The following is a 14,024-nucleotide window of genomic DNA, read 5'->3' on the forward strand; positions in this document are numbered from 1 at the left end:
ACCAAAACCATCCATTCCATAAATTGGGTTGAAAACTCTTCAGCTTGATCAAGAAATTATTCCACCTGGATTCTCCAATGGCGGGTCAGTGTTTCAGGCAGGTCAACCGTCCTGCGTAAGAATCCCTGGTTTCAATTAGATATTTTGTTTTCTTTTTGGGAAGAGGGGGGGAGGGGGGGGCTTGAGGGGGATAGAGCTCCTAACTCGGATCTACTAGACTCTTATATCACAGCAGATAAGACTACTCAGAGGCAGTTCGAAGAGCTCGTATACAAGGAATCGGCCATCTATTCAACTTTTCTTGATGTGTGTCCTCTTGGTTCTGCGGGAACTCGAAGAAGCATACATCCTAAGCTTTTGAATAATCCTCCTTTCGCTTACCCGCAACATCACTGAATGGTACAACTTCCTCCCCAGCATGGGACAACCCCTCTTTAATAGAAGACTCACCATAGAAACTCTCCCGAATGTCTGCAAGCGAAAAAAGGGCTTCACAAACCATGTCTGTCAGAAAAAGTTCATTCCCCACTTCCAGAGTTTCTGGTGAGAATTTCAAATTGTTTGTCTCCAACAGAAGAATGGGAATGGCTTCACTGATGTTGCCAAAGGATGGTACCATCTGATTCAATTTGTGATATGCATCCTCAGTTACGAAAATGATGTAGAGGAGAATCACAAGATCTAGCTGAGGTTTACCATCTGATGAGATTTCAAAATATTCAGAACTTGGACTAACACATCCTGAAAAACCCAACCTCCTCCACAGTGACAATCTTGCTCGAACATAACGGCTGGAGAACAATGATTTACTCCATTCAAGCACTATGTTTAGCTCAATATTCACAATGTCAAAGGGATTATCGGGCTCTGTAAATCCATATCTATGAAGCAAAGCTGCATTTCCCATGGATCCGTAAGTGTTGAAGACCTGTAAAAGAGAGAATTTAAGAGGTACTATCTTGTAAGAGAGTGGTTTAATATTAGAAACTGGAGAACACTGTAATAGCAAAGTCTTCAAACATAGTTCTCAACAGCATAAACTAAGTTACTAGATTGCCCATAGAATGCCACAAAATTCTCTGTAGTCGACTACCACCCTCAACTGTTTGTGCACTATGGTAGTTCAATAAGTGGCCAAGACTTGACCTAATTAAATAAAGAATGAAGTTTTATGAGGTGCCATTTATTGTTCTTTGAAATGCTTGTGTATAACATCATGTGTACCTCACTAGGCGCAAGTACACATATGTTGATGTTTTCAGATGAACATATGTTTCTGAAATGTGCCCTATATATGTTGATGTTTTCAGATGAAGAGTTAGTTGTGGAGGCTTATACAGCTCTGAAGTTTTTAACTGTGAGTAGTGTTAGAAGTTCAAAGTCTGAGGGATATTTTGAGAATAATGTTATTTCAGAATATATAATGTTGATGAATGAATACTGTGGTTATGGGACGTATATAACTGTATGCATGTCATGAACAGGATTTTTGTTGGACACTTTTGTAGATAACTGCCACCAGTGTATACATTTGACTTGAACTGTATCTAATGCTTTAGCTACGTTGTAAGCGAGACTGAGATTTATTTATTAGTATTAATGTAAGATTGTTCTGGGTTGGCGCTCGTGAGAGTAGTGCCTGAGACCCTGCTTGAGTTTGGGACGTTACAGATATTTTCCTAGACATCACTTTTTTTCAATAAATACAACTGAATATTTTTGTACTTCATCTGTGTGATCCACCCGTGTTTCTGTACCACTTTAGATCAACTACCAATCAAATAACACATTAAATTTTCTTTATGTATATATATAAATTTTTTTCATTTCAATCTACCAATGAAAATTTTATTTTACTACACTTCCCATCAAACCAAATAAGGGTTGCTTCTTTATGGCAGCGATATAGTTTCATCAGTTCCAGAATTGTAACTTCTATTGGTCATATATGAGATTTCCATCTCTTTTATCGTTTCACGAAATACTAGAGCATATACTTCCATCCTTTTACTACGTACTACCCAACTTCCAATTTCCTATTTTACAATTTAATAAGATGTTTCTGAAATGTTCCATTGCCTGAGCCATAGAAAAACAATGTATAAAATAACTACAGTCCATCCTTAAAGTCTAAGTTTTGAAATGATATTCACATACCTTAAGCTATACTTCAAAATTACCTACTTATTTATCTAACACACCCCCATCCCCAAATTTAAAAAAAAACAAAAAAAAAAAGAGCAAAAGAAAACTTATGACTAATATCAAGGATTCTTATACTGAATACTACACCCATCCCTCCCCCCCCCCCCCCCAAAAAAAAAAAAAAACAACCTTATGTCTAATATCAAGGATTCTTGTGCTGATTGCTATGGGGCAGTTAAAACAATAAAACCCATCCTTCCAATAAATATACTTCTTTCATTGCTCAAATCAGCAGCGGCGGGAATTTATAGAACTAAATAGATCAATAAACTTAAAATAGTACTTGCAAATTTAAAAAAAATAAAAAACAACACAACAACCTCAAAGAAAAATTAAAGCAAATCAATGGTATTGCTAACCTCAGCCCCAGCTTCAATAGCCTTCACAACAATCATTTCTAGAGCCATAGGATCATCCTCAGAATTTGGAGATTACTCAACATGGCTATCATTGAGAGAATATTTTCCAGAAAGAGCACTTGAAGACGTATTCTCTATAAAGTGATGATCTTCAGTTGACAGTTTATTACTGCAACTGCCAACCCCATCGTCCTCAACATCATTGTCACTCTCAGAACCAGAATGGGAAGATACAGAAGTGAAGTGAACATCTTCATCTCCTGTCTTGTGATTGAAGCTGTATTACACAAGGCATTAGGCTAAGTAAATGAGGCATCCATTCTCTAGATACACAATGTGTACCAAATCACAGTTAGAGTAGTTCAAGTAGTAGCATTAAACAACAACAAAAAAAACTCAGCCTTATCCCAAATTAATAGAAAGAGGAACGAGGCACAGCCAAGTACATTGGAAGAAACTCAACTAAATGGGGTCAGCAACATGGATCCTTGCCCTCCAATCGGCTCTGTCCGAGGTCATACTTGGAACAAGACCTAGACTATGCATGTCCTTCCTCACCACTTCTCCTATGGTCATTTTAGGTCCGCCCCTAGCTCTTTTTAGCTCCTTCAATCAGAATCATATCACTCCTCCTTACAGGGGCATCCATAGGCCTCCACAGAAAATGACCATACCACCATAAACGACGTTCTCGGAGCTTGTCATTGATCGGCCCAACTCCCAGGTCTGCTCTTATACGTTCATTTCGTACTTTATCCTTGTTTTTCCACACATCCATCTTAACATCCTCATCTCTGTTACACAAAGCTTATTGAAGAAAGACAGAAATTGAGAAATCCTTGGTTGATCGATGAGATCAGCCAAGCCTTAAATTTATAGTTTGAGAAATTATAATAAAAATTCAGAAATAGCCCAAGTCATAGTCAGCATACAACTAGGAATACAGTCATAGCCGAAATATAACTAGGAATACATAAGAAATAAAAAATAAGAAAATAAAGCAGTAAAAGACCAGGATACCCCCCACAGTATCCTGGTGTATCTTATTCAACACTCCCCCTCAAGTTAGAACAAAAATATCACTCATGCCCAATTTGACTAGACTAGGATGAAAGACTTTTCCAGGCAGTCCCTTGGTGAACATATCTGCAAGCTGATCAGTAGACTTCACATAAGGAACACAAATAAGGCCTTCTTCTAACTTTTCCTTGATAAAATGCTGATCCACCTCAACATGCTTTGTGCGATCATGTTGTACCGGATTATGTGCAATACTAATGGCAGCCTTGTTGTTGCAATATAGCATCATAAGGAGGCGAATAGGAACTCCAAGATCTTGTAGCAAACCTTTTAACCAGAGTAGCTCACAAATACCTTGTGCCATAGCATGAAATTCTACCTCAGCACTTGAACAAGCCACCACATTCTGCTTCTTGCTACGCCAGGTGACAAGATTGCCACCCACAAAAGAACCGTAACCAGAAATAGACTTACAATCTGGGGAACCTGCCCAATCAGCATCAGTATACGCCTCAATACGCAGGTGACCGTGGGGAGACAAGAGAATTCCTTTCCCAGGAGCTGACTTCAAGTAGTGAAGAATCCGGAGAACAGCCTCCATATGTGAAGTATAGGGATCATGCATAAATTGACTGACAAGACTAACAGCAACAGCAATGTCGGGCTGAGTATGAGAGAGATAAATCAACTTTCCCACAAGTCTTTGATATCGCCCTTTATCAACTGGGTCACCCTCCTTTTCCTTGAGACGAACATTGACATCCATAGGAGTATCTGAGGGACTGCACCCTAACAAACCAGTCTCAGTCAGTACGTCTAGGACATACTTTCGTTGAGAAAGATGCCTTTTGAAGATCTGGCAACTTCAATCCCAAGAAAATATCTTAGTTTCCCTAGATCCTTAATCTCGAACTCTTGGCTAAGAAATGTTTTCAACCTACTGATTTCAACACAATCATTGCCAGTGACCATAATATCATCAACGTAGACTATTAAGATAGTGAGTTTTTCGCCAGCCCTCTTTATAAAAAGAGTGTGATCTGCATTACTCTACTTGTAGCCTACAGAAACCATTGCTTTGTGAAAACGGCCAAACAATGCCCGAGGGGACTGTTTCAACCCATAAAGAGCACGCTTCAATCTACACACCTTTCCTCGATTGCTGTCACAAGAGAAACCTGGTGGAATGTCCATGTATACCTCCTCATCGAGTTCCCCATTGAGAAAAGCATTCTTCACATCAAGCTGTTGCAAGTCCCATCCAAGATTAACTGCACAAGATAATAATATGTGGACAATATTTAGCTTAGCGACAAGGCAAAGGTCTCCTAGTAATCGATCCCATGTGTCTGAGTAAATCCTTTAGCCACAAGGCGTGCCTTATACCTATCCACAGTGCCATCTACCTTCTGCTTCACTACAAACACCCACTTGCATCCAATAGTCCGCTCCCCTGGTGGAGGAGTCATAAGTTCCCATGTGTTATTCTTTTTTAAGGCATCCATTTCTTCCATCATAGCTACCTTCCACTTTCCATCTGTAAGAGCTTCTTGCCAATTTTGAGGAATACGAACAGAAGAAAGAGAAGAAACAAACGCATGAAAAGATAGAGAGAGAGAGAATCATAAGAAACAACATGAGATAAAGGGTGTAGAGTGCAAGTCCTCACACCTTTGCGAACAACAATGGGGAGATCCAAAGAAGAAGTATTACCAGGTAGAGAAGTAGGTTCCGGATCCGGAGTTGGCAATTGGACGGGAACTTGTGTCACAGTGGATTGAAGCTCTCAAGGTCTGGTCCTGCTCCTTGCAAAAACCTTCAAGTTTGTTGCATCAATCCTCCGCTGAAATTCACCAATGGTTCTCTGGACTGGGGTGACCTCCCCTTGAGCAGGAATCTCCCCCTGTGCAGGAACATCTCCCCCTGAAGGAGAATAGGGAACCTCCCCCTGTGTAGGAATATCTCCCCCTGACGTAGAGGGAAGGATAGGAGTAGGCACACTCGGAACAGCAGGGACAGCAGGGGTTGACTCATCATATACATGCCTAAGAGGTGGGTCAACGGTCAACACAACTTCACTAACACTCTCCACCCGAAGAGGTGGGGACGAATAATATGAGAGAGACTCATGGAAGATAACATCCATACTGACCATGGTACGGTGAGCAGGAGGATAATAACACTTGTATCCTTTCTGGGTAGCAGAGTAACCCAAGAAGATGCAGCGGTAGCACTAGTGTCAGATGGGGAAGCTTTAGAACCAGCAGCCTGTAGGGCTGATCTTTCAATTGTAGGACCCAACACCATGGCAGTCCAACAGGTTTCTTCAGTAAGAACATAAGAGAAGGCCTGCTCCAATGTAGGGAAAGGCACCCTACCAAGGACTTGCACACGAATGGGATCATAATCAGCATTAAGACCAGCCAAAAAATCATAAACACGGGCCGTATCTACATAGGCTGAATAGGTAGTAACATCAGCAGTAGTAGAGGGCTGAAAGGGAGCATAATGGTCCAACTGTTGCCATAGACTCTTGAGGACAGCATAGTACTTGGTAACCGACAGCTCCTTTTGTGTAGTAGAATGAAGTGTCTTCCGGATATCATAGACCTGTGCATCATTCCCTAATTGTCCATAAGTGCCCTTAGCAGCAGCCCATATCTGTGCGGCTGTATCTAGGAGAAGGTACTGACTAGAAAGTTCTTGTGGCATGGAGTTCAAGACAGAAGACATAACCATTGCATCATTGGCAGCCCAGCGAGTCTTGGCAGGGCCTTCTTCAGTAGGCTGGGTAGAGGAGCCAGTAAGATGTCCACTCAAGCCTCTGCCAGCCATAGTCAAGGAGAGAGACGTGGCCCACATGAGATAATTGTTGCCATCGAGTTTAATGGAGGCAGCATGAGGGAGGAATTCTGTCCGGGGCTGAGAATCACCTCCATTGGTAGCCATGGTAACCTCAGAGTCTCCCATTGTTGAAATAGAGCCTTGGCAGCAAAGAATATAAAGGCAGCAAAGGCAACCCTAAGTCCCAAAAAATCGATAAGCAGGGTGTTGGAAGAAAACCCTGAAGAACACAATCAGTTGGGATTAGAGGTCTTCAAAGCTTGAAAAACAACTTGTCGAGTGTGGCTTGAAGTGAGGTAATACTGCCCTCCAAAAAACAGTCCACACATAGAACAAAATAACCCAAATCGATAAGGTTTAGGCTTTTTCCAAAAAACCCCGAGAGGAGATCGATTGGGAGAAACCTTCAATGCTGTGAATGAAAATTTGGTATATGTGCTGGCCAAAAAACTGTTGTGATGGATCTCAAAGGAAAAAACAGCTTCATAGGCAAAGAGAGAGCTGATCTTCAACAGTAGAGAATTCCAAAAAAATCGCAGAAGCAGGGACAGCAGCCATCAAACTGTAGAAGCTAATAAATCATCAACTGAAGAGGTGAAGAATTAGGGCAGCATCTAGATCATGCGATCACCTCATTAGATATTTAGATCTGCCCTAATATGTGAAGAAAAACAAAGAAAAAAGGTAGAGAAGATCGAGTAGGAGAGGGGAGGGGGGGGAAGAAGATCGAGTAGAAGGAGAAGGAGAGGAAACAAAAGGAAGGGGTGGGGCTAGAAAGGGTTTAGATCAGAGAATACTGCTCTGATACCATGAAGAAAGACAGAAATTGAGAAATCCTTGGTTGATCGATGAGATCAGCCAAGCCTCAAATTTATAGTTTGAGAAATGACAATAAAAAGTCAGAAATAGCCCTAGTCATAGTCAGCATACAACTAGGAATACAGTCATAGCCGAAATATAACTAGGAATACATAAGAAATAAAAAATAAGAAAATAAAGCAGTAAAAGACCAGGATACCCCCCACGGTATCCTAGTGTATCTTATTCAACACTTATCAATATGACACTTCTTAACTGCCCAACATTCTGCTCCGTACATCTCGGAGCTTGTCATTGATCAGCACAACTCCGCCGCGCCTCCACCGCCAGCTCACTTCTACCGGTGTTGCCACCACTGCACCCTGCTCCGCCACGACCTCAAGTCGCCGCATCTCCACCGCCGACTCACCTCTGCCAGTATTGCCGCTACGACACCAAGTCGCCGCACCCTTCTCCGCCGGCTCCTTCCATGTCCGGCATCGCTATCGCCGCGACTTCAGTCGCTGCACCTCTCATCTGCCGGTCCTCCTATTCCGGCGTCGTTTCTTGGTCGCGATCCTCGATCGTTGCTCTCCCTTGTGTCGGCTTCTATTTTTGACTGTTGTGCCCCTTATTTGGTCTCTTTGTTACCTCCCTACCGCCTTTTACGATGGGTGATGAGCATACCAGTATCACCTTTACGTGCAACAACTCCACGCCCTCTCTTATGCGCAATGGTTCTTCTACTAGGTACTCTAATTCTCTTTAACCAGGCCCCCTATCAAATTAATTGGCTTGAACTGCCTCACTTGGTCTCGAGCCTGCCTACTCACTTTTCGTGGACACAGCTACGATGGATTTGTTACAGGAACCACTCCAAAGCCTACTGACCCTACTGCTACTATTACATGGTCCTCTGACGATGCATTGGTAATTTCTTTCTGATCAACTCCATGGATCCTTCTGTTAGTCTGAGTTTTGTTCTATTTAATTCGGCCAAGGACCTATGGGATGTTGTTCGACAAACTTTCTCGTCGCCAAGTTCGCAAACTGCCCAGAAGGAACTCTCTCTCACTGCCGATTACACTGCCCAGACAACTCTTTGGCAGCAATTGGATTTTTATCATGATGTTCCGATGGTGCACCTGAGGATGCTAGTACCTTTCAAAAGGAGAGAGAAATGGAAAGGGTTTATGATTTTTTTACTGGTCTCAACCCAGAATATGATCAAGTCCGTGTGCAGATTTTAGGGCGTGAGACGTTCCCTACTTTACTCCAGGCTTATAACCTTGTTCAGTCAGAGGAACATCGCACTATTATGATGCCCTCTACTGTCCCTGTTCAATCTGCCCTACTCACAACGCCTCCTACACCTCTCCCTGTGGATCCCTCTAAAGCTCCTGCTCGTGCACCTATCAGTGTGACTACTGTGGTCAACCCCGTCATACATGGGAGACATGTTGGAAGCTCCATGGGCGCAACCCTAAACCAGCTAGCACATGCTCCCAGGCACACCTAACTGAGACGTCTGACACTAGCCCTGCATCTCCTGTCGTGGCCCCTTTCTGCGGATCAAATGGCAGCTCTCCAAAAACTAGTGAATCAAATGACTACTAGTTCCTTTACTCCTATTTCTAACCTTGCACAATCAGGTAATTTTCATGTTTCTTCCACCGGTCCTTTTTGGTTACTTGACTCCGGTGCTGCTGACCATATGACAAGTGATCCCACGGTCTTCCGTACCCATTTTCCTTGTTTTGGACGAGATAAGGTGCGTGTTGTCGATGTGTCCATGTCTTCCATCTCTGGTAAAGGTTCTGTGTTATGTGATTCCAGTATTTTTCTTTCTAATGTTTTACATGTTCCCAAGTTATGTGCCAATCTTTAATCTATTTATCGTCTCACTTGTGATCTGAACTGTTCTGTTCATTTTTTTTCCACCCATTGTTTATTTCAGGATCTGGTGACGGGTGCCATGATTGGGTATGGTTGAGTCCGTGATGGTCTCTATTTCTTGGATTCTCCACTTGTTGAAATAATGGAATGACTTGTGTCTAATGGGACACAGGCCAGCTTTATTTATAATAAGGAGGAGAACATTCCAAAATGAGTACAAGAAATAAATACCCCTATGACATAAGAATGACATAAATACCCTTGTACCCCATTTTACAACACTCCCCCGTCTCCCCCTCAAGTTGGTGTATAAATATCACACATACCCAACTTGCCAATAATAGGATGAAAGACCTTAGCACTAAGCCCTTTCGTAAAGACATCAGCCAGTTGTTCGTTGCTAGGAACAAAAGGCACACTAATGAGACCCGAATCCAGCTTTTCCTTGATGAAGTGGCGATCAATTTCCACGTGTTTAGTTTGGTCATGCTGAACTGGGTTGTGAGCAATGTTGATAGCCGATTTTTTGTCACAATGAAGCCGCATAGGAAGGCTGACAAGTACAGCCAAATCAGTGAAGAGACGCTGAAGCCAAAGAAGCTCACAAATACCATGGGCCATTGCCCTGAACTCTGCTTCAACACTAGACCTTGTAAACACCAATTGCTTCTTGCTCCGCCAAGTGACAAGGTTACCACCAACAAAGGTGCCATAACCAGAAGTAGACCTACGGTCATTGGGTGATCCTGCCCAAGCCGCATCTTTATAAGCCTCAATGCGAAGATTATCATGAAGAGTAAAGAGAATGCCACGGCCTAGGGCAAATTTCAAGTAACGGAGAATACGAAGCATGAAGCACAACATCCATGTGAGAAGAGTATAGGTCATGCATATACTGGCTAACCAAGCTAACTGCATAGGCGATGTCAGGACGGGTATGAGAGAGACAAATCAAACGTCCGACTAATCACTGATAACGGCCTTTGTCCACGGGATCACCTTCCTTGCTTTCCAAATGGGAATTAACTTCAATGGGAGAGTCAGCTGGCATGCACCTCAACATACCTGTCTCAGACCAAGCACATACTTCCTTTGAAACAAGTAAATACCACTAGAGGACCTTGCAACTTCAATACCGAGAAAGTAGTGCAGCTGGCCAAGATCCTTGATTTCAAATTCCTTGCCCAAGAAGCTCTCGAGCCTGGAAATCTCACCAATGTCGTCACCAGTAACGACTATATCATCCACATATACTATCAAAACAGTGATCTTCCCACCTGATTTTTTGATAAACAGTGTATGGTCAGCATTGCTCTAAGAATATCCTACTGCAACCATAGCTTGATGAAATCTCCCAAACCAAGCAGGGGGTGATTGCTTCAGTCCATACAGTGCACGCTTCAGTCTGCACACTTTTCCTTGAGTTTGAGAGCTTGAGAAACCAGGTGGAATATCCATATACACTTCTTCCTCCAACTCGTCATTGAGAAAGGCGTTCTCAATATCCAACTGTTGAAGATCCCAGCCCAAGTTAGCAGCACAGGACAAGATAACACGAATAGTGTTCATCTTGGCTACTGGAGCAAATGTCTCCAGATAATCGATCCCATATGTCTAAGTAAAGCCCTTTGCAACAAGTCTGGCTTTATATCGGTCTATTGTACCATCAGCCCTTTGCTTGACTGCAAAGACCCATTTGCACCCAACCATCTTCTTTTGTGGGGAAAGATGAACCAGCTCCCATGTGTCATTTTTCTTTAGAGCCTGCATCTCTTTTACCATGGCTGCCTGCCACTGCGAATGAGCAATAGCTTCATGCCAGTTCTAAGGAATAGGTACAAAAGACAAAGAAGACACAAAACTATAGAAGGAAGGGGAAAGGGAGTCATATGAGACAGTCTTAGCAATGGAATGCAAGGTATAGGACCTAGTGCCTTTTTGAACGACAATAGGAAAGCCAAGAGAAGGATCATTGTCAGAAGAGGGAAGAGAATTACCAGGATCTAAGACAGACGGATCAGGTTCAGCCGGATCAGGTTCCAAAGGTGGCGATTGGTTTGGTAGAGTTGAAGACGTAACACCCGTGGTCTGATCCTGCCCTTTGCGAGTGTAGACACGTAACTGTGGTCTAGGTCGAATAGAAACGTAAGGAATCTCCCCTTGCACAAGAAACTCGGCTGGAACAGTAGAGATGTCAAACATGAGGGGCTGCCCATCTTCAATAGTAGATGTAAGCTCCCCCTGAAGATGAGGCACCGTATAGTAGAGCGTAGTCTCGTGAAAGATGACATCCAAAGTAACAAACCAACGCCGAGTGGGAGGATGATAACACTGGTAACCCTTCTGAGTGGAAGAGTAGCCCAAGAAAATACACCGAAGGCTACGAGGATCAAGTTTCCTATGGGGATGGTAGTCTCGAGCATAGCAAACACACCCAAAAATTTTTTAAGAGACTAAAAAAGCCGCAGAACCCTGTAGTAGATCTAAGGGAGAGCAAAAGCCAAGGACACAAGAGGGCATGCGGTTGATCAACAGCATCACTCCAAAAATGTTTAGGGACATTCATCTGAAAAGTAAAGACCAAGCTACCTCCAATAAATGTCGATTTTTCCGTTCAGCCACACCATTCTGAGTCGGAGTGTCGACACAACTAGTCTGGTGAAGGATCCTATGATAAAAACAGGTAGGCTGGAAAGGAAGTGTCAAAGTATTCCTGACCATTGTCACTGCAAAGAACTTTAATGGTGGCTTCAAACTGAGTCTGAACCATCTAGTAAAAGTGCTGGAAACAAGGGAAGGCCTCCCCCTTGGTATGCATCAAATAAACCCAAGTAGTGCGGGAACAACAGTCAATAAATGTAATAAACCAGCGGTACCCATTGACAGAGACAACCCAAGATGGGACACAAATATCAGAATGAATTAATGAAAAGGGAACTAAACTTTTATTATTTGAAACAGAATAAGTAGTTCGAGTTTGCTTAGCTAAAACGCATGCCTCGAAAAACAATTCATTACAATGCTTAAAAGAAGGAAAAAGCCTAGCTAGGGTGCCTAAGGGAGGGTGTTCCAATCTGCAATGCCAACTAATAAGTTCAGAAGCTGGTGGAGATGGGGAGGAAGTCTGAAGGGCCTGACCAGAGACTGATGACGACTCAACATCAAGCAGGTACAGACCACGATGCATTCTACCAGTACCAATCGTTGCCCCTGTTACCAGATCCTGAAAAAACACAATGGGAGGGGAAAAAAGTGACTTTGCAGTTCAAAGTGGAAGTATGACTACTTATAGACAACAGATTATTAGGAAAAAAGGGAACATGCAAGACAGATGAAAGGGATAAATTTGGAGAACAAGAAACAAAACCAATACCATATATAGAGGAATAAATACCATTAGCTAATCGAACCCGGCCTTTACCAGAGCAAAGGGAATACTAAGAAAAAAAAATTGGGGGAACCTGTCATGTGATCCGAAGCTCCAAAGTCGATCCATGGGGAGGATAGGACAGATGTACTAAGACCACAAAACGGAATACTTGAATTACCAGGACGAGGCTCGGTAATGGCAGAGGCAGACGAGGCAGATGTTGGTGCAGATGAATGGGGCCGGTCCATTTTAGAAAGAAGACGTCTGAAGGCTATGAGCTCATCTGAAGATAGGGCAGCGCCAATAGAGGTGGTGTCAGAGACCTTAGTATGGTGGGCCCGGCTAGAAGGAACCGGATTGGAGTTACCACGCCTAAAAGAGCCAAGAACATCAGCTGGAGTACCGGACGACCATGCAGCTTCCAACAATAATCCTTGGTGTGATGCTCCTTACCACAGTAATCGCACTTCACGTGTGCTTTGGTAGAGGAGCTGCTAGCCCGAGAAGCATCATTACGGGGCTGCGAGTTGGATACAAGAGCAGATCGCTCAGGAGGTGCTTGAACAGGTGTGGGCAGCATAGAAGTACGACGCCGATCCTCAAGCTGAATCAGAGCATATGATTGTTCCAAGGCAGGGAACAGGTCACAGCTCAACACTTGTGCCCGAAGCTGATCATACTCAACATTCAGCCCAGCAAGGAAATCATAGACACGGATCTTATCTTCCCACTTCTTAAACTTGGTAACATCCGCAGCAGTAGTCGGAATAAACTCCTCATAAAAATCAAGCTCCTGCCATAGAGAGGCAGAGCTCATTATAATATTGAGAAAGAGACATTTCCTTTTGCTGCAGCCCGTGAATTTTTTTCCGAAGTTCAAAGACCTATACATCATTCCCCACATGGGAATAAGTATCCTGGGTAGCCTTCCATATTTTTTAAGCGGAATCAAGAAGAAGGTAGCATCGAGAGATGGAGGGCTGCATAGAATGAGTAAGGAATGCCATAACCAAGGAATTTTCACACTCCCATTTATCAATCTTTGTAGGCCTAGGAAGGGGCCGACCTGTAGTACCAGTAAGATAGCCATAATAACCTCTGGATTTGATGGACAGGAGGCAAGAGCGTGACCATATCAGATAATTAGTACCATCAAGCTAGACGGCACATGGTGGAAAAGCAGAAAAATTATGAGTACAATTACCACTTCCACCATGAGATTCACCAGTTGTAATATCGGAGTCTGGCATGGTTGATCAAGCAAGAAACACCAATAACATGGGAATGTCCTTGGAAATCTGCCACCAATAATCAGCTCCAAAAACAACCAATAAGAATGAAGAAAAAATATCAGATGAAGGACCAGCAAAAATCAATGTCAGGGTAGCCCTGAAAAACCGATATCAGGGAAAACCTGAAAACAGAACAAAGTTGGGGCTGGAGCAGCAGGAAACAGGGATTGGCCCTGTGAATCACCAATAAACAAGCAAGGATTGGCCCTGAAAAATCGTCATACAAGGTTGGAGTTGTAG

The 14,024-nt window shown here is 43.0% G+C and overlaps 1 pseudogene; it reads right to left on the bottom strand.

The window, feature by feature from the left end:
* Nucleotides 1-231: 231 nt before the first annotated feature.
* The window catches only part of LOC122663759, a 53,066-nt pseudogene continuing 39,273 nt past the window's right edge, over nt 232-14,024 (bottom strand).

Source organism: Telopea speciosissima, chromosome 6, assembly GCF_018873765.1.
Source record: "Telopea speciosissima isolate NSW1024214 ecotype Mountain lineage chromosome 6, Tspe_v1, whole genome shotgun sequence".
Classification (NCBI taxonomy): domain Eukaryota; kingdom Viridiplantae; phylum Streptophyta; class Magnoliopsida; order Proteales; family Proteaceae; genus Telopea; species Telopea speciosissima.